The following is an 11,451-nucleotide window of genomic DNA, read 5'->3' as shown; positions in this document are numbered from 1 at the left end:
TTTTCTTTTTATCATAGTTTTAAACTTTTTCACTGGATAAATGGAGAGACCTGTCTATATAATTCTAGAAATGTAAGAAACTGAATTATGAAACTCTATAAAGAAAATTTAGGACTAACTCTCTTTGGCCTTTAATTAGGCAATGGTTTCTTAGATATAACACCAAAGACACATGTAACAAAAGTTCAAATAGTTGGACTAAAAAAGTTTTTAAAACTTTAAGCCTCCATGTGAAAGCATAACCCATGGTATGTGATAAAATAATTGAAAATCATATATCTAATGAATGTTTCACGTCCAGAATATATAAAAATCTCTAACAGCTCATTAATAGAAACATAACCCACCTAAAAGCGGGCAAAGAATTTGAATAGATAGTCCTCCAAAAATATATTTAAATGGACAAAAATAATATGAAAAGATGGAAAACATCTAATTTTTCTAATGAATGATTAGGTAAATTCATATCAAACCACAGTGTATACCACATCAAATTTACTCAGGTGACCAGAATAAGATTAAAAAGTGTTGGTGAGAATTGGGAGAAATTGAAACACTTATACATTACTTTTGAGATTCTAAATTGGTATATCTTTTTTGGAAAGAGTTTGGCCATTTCTCAAAATGTTGACCATAGAACCCAGCAATTTCATGTCAAGGCATATAACCAATTTCATTGAGAATTAAACATTTATTACTACATAGAAACATGTACATGAATGTTCATCACAACATTAGTCATTATAGCCAAGACTGTAAATACTTAAACATCCATTAATTGATAATGGATAAGTAGGTGTGGAATATCAATATAATAAAATATTTTTGAGCAATAAAAAATAATGTGCTTAACACATTTGTAAGAAAATTAGGTATAATAAATTTTAACTTATATATAGAAAAACACCTTTTCCTAGTTCAAAGTTTTCTCTGCTGTACTTATATATATTTATGGAGAAAATTTTAAAAAATATTGAAATCCATTTCATCAAAAGTATCTCATTGAGACTTGTTCAAAATCACATATTATTTATAAATTAATCAGAAGAGTGCTACATATATATGCTATTAAATATTTTTATCATCCATCCAAATGAAGGATATCTCTCTATTTAGCCAATGTGAATATTCTATAGAAAAAAGTAAACCTACTTTGTCATTATATTGGAAAACAAGAAAAGGAAGCAGTGAAGTCAATGTAAATGTTAAAAAAAGTTGTACTAAACATTTAAGTAATAATAATCCACATGGTTAGACATACTTATTTAATATATGACAGATTTTCAGATGTTGTCAAATAAGTACAACTCTATATTGTTTAAAGTAATGCTATTGAAGTAAAGGTTTAAAGGAAGGCTATACGTAAATATATAATAGGAAAATACACAGTAAACTGGATAGGATTGGCAATAATTACAGGTTAAAAATGAGTTTAGAGAGGCTTGACTTGTGTCTCAGTGGTAGAACGCTCGCCTAGCATGTATGAGGTGCTGGGTTTGATCCTCAGCACCACATAAAAATAAATAAATAAAGGTATTGTGTCCAACCACAATTAAAAGAAATAAAAAAGAAATGAATTTAGAACCAGAAGCTATGTAAAAGAGACATGTTGCTGTCAATAAAATGTGCTATACATAATAAAGAAAAATCAGTCAAAAATTCTTATGTATTAAAAAACAAATCATCAATAAAACGTGAAATAAGCATTTGCTGAATAACTTCTCAGTCTTTGAATAGATGGAGTTGCATAAAAATAAAACATAAATCTGATATCAAAAATATGTTGAATTTTGTCCACTATAAATTATGTATAGTGAATTCTTATAATTTTGTTTTGCCTTGGCATCCATACATGTTGAATATAGCTTTAACTTGCTGTACCTGAAGAAGGGTTTAGTCACGTTGCCATTTTTCAGTTTTCTGCCTCCTCTCAGTTCCTCCATGTAGTCAAACCAGATGTCTGTCTCCTTGGTAGCCACCTTCCTACAGGATAGCTAGATAGAGCCTAGTTGATTTGTCTCAATGACCCCCACATTCTGCAGGGACTGTGGAAATAGAGTGTAGTAATCACTGCTTAGTCACACCATGACTCTGTGGAACTCAGTACACTTACGAGAACTCCCCTCAGCAAACCTGCTTGGGTAATACCATGGACCAAAATAAAGACCTTGAGTCCCCTTCCCCCTCATTGCCTCACTCTCGGTATCTCCCCTGTTTCTCTTTCTCATTTCTCTTTTTGTTCTATACCAGCTCACTGAGGACATGTATCCTGGTATTCTGTTACCTTTCAGGTGGCCCTGCCAAGTGCGCTGTCCTCTAATTCCTGGAATCTGTAAGCAATAAGTTGCTTCTGTTGTCTTTTGTAAGATTGAGCTGCTACCTCTGTGTTTCATCTAACTGATACCCAGTCTTCCTTGGTTGGAGTTCCTTTCCCAGTCAGCTCTCTCTAGACAGTGACTATCTTGGCAGGAATAAGTAACACAGGTCATATAAGAGCTGCAAAGTTTTCTGCCTGTACAAGTACATTTTCTGTTAGGATACCTGGTTACAGGTCCAATACTTAGGAATTAGGCCAGAGGCCAGGATAAAGAAGCATCTGTGAGAGGTGCATTGTAAACATCCATGAACAAAGTCCCTGAAGATCCAGAAGTTCAGGACTAGAATTTATAGCCACTCTCACACAGACCTCAAGACCAAATTAGAAAACAGCAACAACAACAAAACAAAGTGATGTGTAAACTTTCCGAATGTTGGAAAAATATTATATCGTTAAAATTTAAAATGTCCTCCTAATAATGCCAAGCATTATTATATGATAAAATTTAATTTATACATTAGTGTATGTTTTTAATCTCAGCAACTTGGGAGGCTGAGATGAGAGGATCTTAAGTTCAAGACTAGCCTCAGCAACTTAGTGAGACCCTATATCTGAATAAAAAATAAAAAGGGCTGTTGATGTAGCTCAGTAGTAGAGTACCATTGGGTTCAGTCCCCAGTACCACAAAACAAACAAAAAAACTAATCCAAAGCCCTCCTGACACAAGAATTTAAATCTGCAATTTACAGATCATTCAGAAATTAAGCATAATTAAAACCTAGAAAACCTCATGATTTTTTATTGTAAAATGGCTCAATAAATTATGATATACAGAATGTATATATTATGTATAATAATTAAATATATATTATATATAATAAGAGTTGCTTTGTAGTGATTTTAACAAATATGGCATGAGGGAGTGAAAAAACTTGATGCCTGTTAATAAAAAATTAATATAAATCGATAAATGTGTTATGACCTAAATTTTGAAAAATATATATATATATTCATATGTATGTGTGGGGTGTGTGTGTGTGTGTGTGTGTGTGTGTGTGCATGTATAAGCAAAGAGTATTATGGATTGATGCCCACCAGATCACAAGTAATGGTGACATTGAAAAGGAAGAAACATTCCAGGAATTTTGTTTTAGAAGCTTCTATATTATTTGTGCTTTTTAAAAATTAAGAATTGCTTTTCTGTTTCTAATTATGAAATAAAAATGATATTAAAGAGAGGGACTAATGAATATGAGAATGTCAAACTATATAGTAAAAGTTTATTTTCTAGCTCTTAATGTTTTTAGTTTTAGTTATTAAATAATGAATCACATTCATTCTTTTTTTTAAATTTTTATTGTTGGTTGTTCAAAACATTACATAGTTCTTGACATATCATATTTCACAATTTGATTCAAGTGGGTTATGAACTCCCATTTTTACCCCGTATACAGATTGCAGCATCACATCGGTTACACATCCACTGTTATACATATTGCTATATTAGTGTCTGTTGTATTCTGCTGCCTTTCCTATCCTCTACTATCCCCCATCCCCTCCCTTCCCCTCCCATCTTCTCTCTCTACCCCATCTACTGTAATTAATTTCTCCCCCTTGTTTTTTTTTCCCCTTTCCCCTCATTTCCTCTTGTATGTAATTTTGTATAACCATGAGGGTCTCCTTCCATTTCCATGCAATTTCCCTTCTCTCTCCTTTTTCCCTCCCACCTCTCGTCCCTGTTTAATGTTAATCTTCTTCTCAAGCTCTTCCTCCCAACTCTGTTCTTAGTTACTCTCATTATATCAAAGAAAACATTTGGCATTTGTTTTTTAGGGATTGGCTAGATTCACTTAGCATAATCTGCTCTAATGCCATCCATTTCCCTGCAAATTCTATGATTTTGTCATTTTTTAATGCAGAGTAATACTCCATTGTGTATAAATGCCACATTTTTTTTTACCCATTTGTCCATTGAAGGGCATCTAGGTTTGTTCCACAGTCTTGCTATTGTGAATTGTGCTGCTATGAACATCGATGTAGCAGTGTCCCTGTAGCATGCTCTTTTTAGGTCTTTAGGGAATAGACCAAGAAGGGGAATAGCTGGGTCAAATGGTGGTTCTATTCCCAGCTTTCCAAGAAATCTCCATAATGCTTTCCAAATTGGCTGCACCAATTTGCAGTCCTACCAGCAATGTACAAGAGTACCCTTTTTCCCACATCCTCGCCAGCACTTGTTGTTGTTTGACTTCATAATGGCTGCCAATCTTACTGGAGTGAGATGGTATCTAGGGTGGTTTTGATTTGCATTTCTCTGACTGCTAGAGATGGTGAGCATTTTGTCATGTACTTGTTGATTGATTGTATGTCCTCCTCTGAGAAATGTCTGTTCAGGTCCTTGGCCCATTTGTTGATTGGGTTATTTGTTTTCTTATTGTTTAATTTTTTGAGTTCTTTGTATACTCTGGATATTAGGGCTCTGTCTGAAGTGTGAGGAGTAAAGATTTGTTCCCAGGATGTAGGCTCCCTATTTACCTCTCTTATTGTTTCTTTTGCTGAGAAAAAACTTTTTAGTTTGAGTAAGTCCCATTTGTTGATTCTAGTTATTAAGTCTTGTGCTATGGGTGTCCTATTGAGGAATTTGGAGCCTTACCCCACAATATGTAGATCGTAGCCAACTTTTTCTTCTATCAGACGCAGTGTCTCTGATTTGATATCAAGCTCCTTGATCCATTTTGAGTTAACTTTTGTGCATGGCAAGAGAAAGGGATTCAGTTTCATTTTGTTGCATATGGATTTCCAGTTTTCCCAGCACCATTTGTTGAAGATGCTATCCTTCCTCCATTTCATGCTTTTAGCCCCTTTATCAAATATAAGATAGTTGTAGTTTTGTGGATTGGTTTCTGTGTCCTTTATTCTGTACCATTGGTCCACCTGCCTGTTTTGGTACCAGTACCTTGCTGTTTTTGTTACTATTGCTCTGTAGTATAGTTTGAAGTCTGGTATTGCTATACCGCCTGATTCACATTTCCTGCTTAGAGTTGTTTTTGCTATTCTGGGTCTTTATTTTTCCATATGAATTTCATGATTGCTTTATCTATTTCTACAAGAAATGCTGTTGGGATTTTGATTGGCATTGCTTTAAACCTATAGAGAACTTTTGGTAATATCGCCATTTTGATGATGTTAGTTCTTCCTATCCATGAACAGGGTATATTTTTCCATCTTCTAGGATCTTCTATTTCTCTCTTTAGGGTTCTGTAGTTTTCATTTATAGGTCTTTCACCTCTTTTGTTAGGTTGATTCCCAAGTATTTTATTTTATTTTTTTGAGGATATTGTGAATGGAGTAGTTGTCCTCATTTCTATTTCAGAGGATTTGTAGCTGATATACAGGAATGCCTTTGATTTATGTGTGTTGATTTTATATCCTGCCACTTTGCTGAATTCATTTATTAGCGCTAATAGTTCCTTTGTAGACCCTTTTGGGTCTGCTAGGTATAGAATCATGTCATCTGCAAATAGTGATAATTTAAGTTCTTCTTTTCCTATTTTTATGCCTTTAATTTCTTTCATCTCTCTAATTGCTCTGGCTAGTGTTTCGAGAACTATGTTGAACAGAAGTGGTAAGAGAGGGCATCCCTGTCTTGTTCCAGATTTTAGAGGGAATGCCTTCAATTTTTCTCCATTCAGAATGATGCTATCCTGAGGCTTAGCATAGATTGCTTTTACAATATTGAGGTATGTTCCTGTTATCCCTAGTTTTTCTAGAGTTTTGAACATAAAGGGATGCTGTACTTTGTCCAATGCTTTTTCTGCATCTATTGAGATGATCGTATGGTTCTTATTTTTAAGCCTATTGATGTGGTGAATAACATTTATTGATTTCCATATATTGTACCAGCCTTGCATCCCAGGGATGAATCTTACTTGATCATGGTGCAGAATTTTTTTGATATGTTTTTGTATCTGATTCGCCAGAATTTTATTGAGGATTTTTGCATCTAGGTTCATTAGAGATATTGGTCTGTAGTTTTCTTTCTTTGAAGTGTCTTTGTCTGGTTTAGGAATCAGGGTGATGTTGGCCTCGTAGAATGAATTTGGAAGTTTTCCCTCTTTTTCTATTTCCTGAAATAGCTTGAAAAGTATTGGTATTAATTCTTCTTTAAAGGTTTTGTAAAACTCTGCTGTATACCCATCCGGTCCTGGGCTTTTCTTAGTTGGTAGTCTTTTGATGGTTTCTTCTATTTCCTCAATTGATATTGGTCTGTTTAGGTTGCCTATATCCTCCTGACTCAATCTGGGCAGATCATATGACTTAAGAAATTTATTGATGCCTTCACGATTTTCTATTTTATTGGAGTATAAGGATTCAAAATAGTTTCTGATTATCTTCTGTATTTCTGAAGTGTCTGTTGTGATATTGCCTTTTTCATCCCGTATGCTAGTAATTTGAGTTCTCTCTCTTCTCTTCATTAGCATGGACAAGGGTCTGTTGATTTTAGTTATTTTTTCAAGGAACCAACTTTTAGTTTTGTCAATTTTTTCAATTGTTTCTTTTGTTTCGATTTCATTAATTTCAGCTCTGATTTTAATTATTTCTTTCCTTCTACTTCTTTTGCTGTTGTTTTGCTCTTCTTTTTCTAGGATTTTAAGATGAAGTATGAGGTCATTTATTTGTTGGTTTTTTCTTTTTTTAAGGAATGAACTCCAAGCAATGAATTTTCCTCTTAGAACTGCTTTCAATGTGTCCCATAGATTCCGATATGTTGTGTCTGTGTTTTCATTTATCTCTAAGAATTTTTTAATTTCCCCCTTGATGTCTTCTATAACCCATTGATCATTCAGCAACCTATTGTTCATTCTCCAAGTGATGCATGATTTTTCCTTCCTTCTTTTATTGTTGATTTTCAGTTTCATTCTATTATGATCAGATAAGATGCATGGTATTATCTCTACTCCTTTATACCGTCTAAGAGTTGCCCTGTGACATAATATATGATCTATTTTTGAGAAGGATCCATGTGCTGCTGAGAAAAAAGTGTAATTGCTTGATGTTGGGTGGTATATTCTATATATGTCAATTAAGTCTAGGTTATTAATTGTGTTATTGAGTTCTATAGTTTCTTTATTCAACTTTTGTTTGGAAGATCTGTCCAGTGGTGAGAGAGGTGTGTTGAAGTCTCTCATAATTATTATATGGTTGTCTATTAGACTCTTGAACTTGAGAAGAGTTTGTTTGATGAACGTAGCTGCACCATTGTTTGGGGCATATATATTTATGATTGTTATGTCTTGTTGGTGTATAGTTCCCTTGAGCAGTATGTAGTGTCCCTCTTTATCCCTTTTGATTAACTTTGGCTTGAAATCTATTTTATTTGATATGAGTATGGACACTCCTGCTTGTTTCCGAAGTCCATATGAGTGATATGATTCTTCCCAACCTTTCACCTTCAGTCTATGTATGTCTTTTCCTATCAAATGCGTCTCCTGTAGGCAGCATATTGTTGGGTCTTTCTTTGTGATCCATTCTACTAGCCTGTGTCTCTTGATTGGTGAGTTTAAGCCATTAACATTTAGGGTTATTATTGAGATATGGATTGTTCTTCCAGCCATATTTGTTTATTTATGTCACTTAACATGGTTTGTTTTTCCTCTTTGATTATTTTTCCCCCTTTACTGTACTACCTCCCACTGTTGGTTTTCATTGTTATTTTCCATTTCCTCTTCCTGTAATGTTTTGCTGAGGATGTTTTGAAGAGATGGTTTTCTAGCTGCAAATTCTTTTAACTTTTGTTTATCGTGGAAGGTTTTAATTTCATCTTCCATCCTGAAGCTTAATTTCGGTGGGTACACAATTCTTGGTTGGAGCCCATTTTCTTTCAGTGTTTGAAATATGTTATTCCAGAGTCTTCTAGCTTTCAGAGTCTGTGTTGAAAGATCAGCTGTTATCCTGATTGGTTTACCCCTAAATGTAATCTGCTTCCTTTCTCTTATAGCTTTTAAAATTCTCTCCTTATTCTGTATGTTGGGCATCTTCATTATAATGTGTCTAGGTGTGGATCTCTTATGATTTTGCACATTTGGCATCCTGTAGGCTTCTAGGATTTGGGATTCTGTCTCATTCTTCAAGTCTGGGTAGTTTTCTCGTATTATTTCATTGAACAGATTGCTCATTCCTTTAGTTTGGACCTCTATACTTTTCTGTATCCCAATGACTCTTAAGTTTGGTCTCTTTATGTTATCCCATATTTCTTGGATGTTCTGCTCATGGTTTCTTAACAGTCTTGCTGAGCTGTCTATGTTCTTTTCAAGTTGAAATACTTTGTCTTCATTGTCTGATGTTCTATCTTCTAAGTGTTTTACTCTGCTGGTAGTATTCTCAATTGAGTTTTTAAGTTGGTTTATTGCTTCCTGCATTTCTAGGATTTCTGTTTGTTTGTTTTTTATAACCTCTATCTCCCTGTATAGTTGATCTTTTGCTTCTTGGATTTGTTTATGTAATTCATTGTCGAAGTGATCTTTCATTGTCTGATTTTTCTGTCTAATGTCTTCCTTGAGACTCCAGATCATCTGAAGCATGTAAATCCTGAATTCTTTATCTGACATTCCATCTGCTACAGCTATTACCTCTTCTAAAGTTGAGTTGACCTGCATTGCTTGTGGTCCTTTCTTTCCTTGTCTTTTCATACTGCTTGCGTTTCTTTCTGCTTGGTGAAACTGTTGTGTTATTGAATTTTCCCCCTATATATTTATATTGCTCTTATATAGTTGCAAAGTCTCCGTAGCAGGCGTGGGCGGCATCTCTGCCCCTCCGTGGGCCTCTGGGCCTGTTCTGCTGGTGGGTCGCAGTTCAGCCTACTTTGCAGGCTGGGGCATTGGCTCTGCCCCTCTGCGGGCCACTGGGCCTGTTCTGCCGGTCTGTCGCAGTTTCGCCTACCTTGCAGACACTGGCGGCGGCTCTACATTCATTCTTAAAGAAATTAAATAAGCCTTTTGTACAAGTAGCTAGCGGAAAAGACCCATAATATTTCTAAAAATAGTAAAATACTGAAGGTAAAAAATGCAACTAGATATAATTAGAAAAAGATGGTATTAGTCTTCTAACCTTTGCTTTTTTGCTTTATTTTTATTTCAACACTAAGGCTAAAGTAGAACATATCAATTCTCCCTATGATCGATGGAAAATTTAGCAATCTTCCTTTTTTCATTCCTCCTCTATTTCTCAGTTTTCATTTAAATAATATATTCTAAGATCCAGTTTATTATTTATTTGGTTTATATTTTTTATCTTCTCATTTAAATTTTTTCCTTAATACTTGATTTCAATTCCATAAAACATTAGTTGTATGACAATATGACTTCAATTTTAGTTTTTTTGTGGTGTTCAAATCTTAAACTATTTTGTTTAAATCATGTCTTTCTTCTAATATCATGTATATTCATGAGTTATTTCTTATTATTATTGATATTTTCATGAATTATTTTGAAAAAATTCTTTTTAAGAAAAATAAATGAATAGTAAACTTTTAAATCCTCACAAGTCTACTTATGCTATTTCCCCTTATATGGTAGCTGTTTCCAGAATATGGATATAGGCTGAAAATTGACTCATCTCTGTGCAGATTTATTATATAGGAAAACAAACAGTATAGAAGAAAGTCCCTTTTTTGTGAGGGATACATTTCAAAATCTTCAATAGATGTTTAAAACTAGAGATACATACACAATATATTTTTCCTATACATACATACCTACCTATGATAAAATTTAATTTATACATTAGGCATAGTAAGGATGAACATCAATAAATGAAATAGTGCCATGATACATCTGATACAAGATGTCCACTAAGTGAGCAAAAGGCAGGTATCATAAACAGCATGGATACACTGAACAAAGGGCTGAATGATGTCCCTGGTGAGCTGGAGCAAGATGGCATGAAATTTTATCATGTTACTCAGAATGGCATGCAATTAAAAACTTGTGAATTATTTTTGAAAATTTTCATTTAATGTTTTCAGACTGTGGTTAATCATGGTTAACTGAATTCACAGAAAAAGAAACTATGTGTAAATAAGGATTAGTGTACATTTGTTTTTCTTGCTTGTAAGAATTTAAGGGCTTAAGTTCAATTGTAATATACATGTTATATAGGTTATAATAAAACATATCAACATACTTAAAATAGCACTCAATAGATGTTGGTAGTTGAAAATTATTCCTCAAGGAGAAAAATATTTATGATATATTTAAGTAAGAAAAAAAAATGGTTCTATCTATCATTTGAACTGTGGTTTACAATTTCAGTAAGCCATGGCATGTATCTGGATTAAGAATAATCCAATAAAAGGAAGAGAATATTGAAAAGTAAAATAGCCACTTTCTCATGCTTTTACTCATTACCTATTTATTGAATACCAGCCTGATATCTGTTATGAATTGGCTATGAGGTATTTGCCCAAAACACCCTGTTAATGCAAGAATGCTCAAAGGTAAAATGATTAGATTATGAAAGCTATAATTCATTAAGTGAATTGATTAATCCACTTTTTGTAATAAATATTTGATTGAAATAATTGTGTGTGAACTGGAAACAGGTAGGATGTGGCTGCGAAGGGGGTTCACTGGGGATGTGCCCTTGGGTATTATATCTTGCCACCTGGTTCCTCTTTCTTGCTGCTTTCTGGCTGCTGTGAGTAGAGCAGCTCTTTCCCCCCGTGTCCTCCTGCCATGATGCCCTGCCTCACTTGGGCCATTCCCCTGAGCAATGGAATCAGCTGGCCATGGACTGAAAGTCTGAAACTGTGAGCCCCTCATTAAACTTTTTCTCCTCTAAATTTTTCTTCTCAGGTGATTTGGTCATGGTAACAAAATGCTAACACAGTTTTAGGAACTTATAAATACCATTTCTTCAATTACTGATATTCCTGGGGCTATACCCTTATAAATGTGAATTATCTTTAATAGAAGAAAAACTATCATTTTGTGTTGGTATCAGAATTCTGTTTGTATCAGAATTTGTTATACATGATGGCAGAATGCAATTCATTTCATATTACACATTTAGAGCAAAATTTTTCAAGTCACTGATTGTATACAAAGTATTTTCACACCATTCATGTCTTCATACATGTA

Source organism: Callospermophilus lateralis, chromosome 4, assembly GCF_048772815.1.
Source record: "Callospermophilus lateralis isolate mCalLat2 chromosome 4, mCalLat2.hap1, whole genome shotgun sequence".
NCBI lineage: Eukaryota > Metazoa > Chordata > Mammalia > Rodentia > Sciuridae > Callospermophilus > Callospermophilus lateralis.
Note: the sequence above shows the minus strand (reverse complement) of the source record.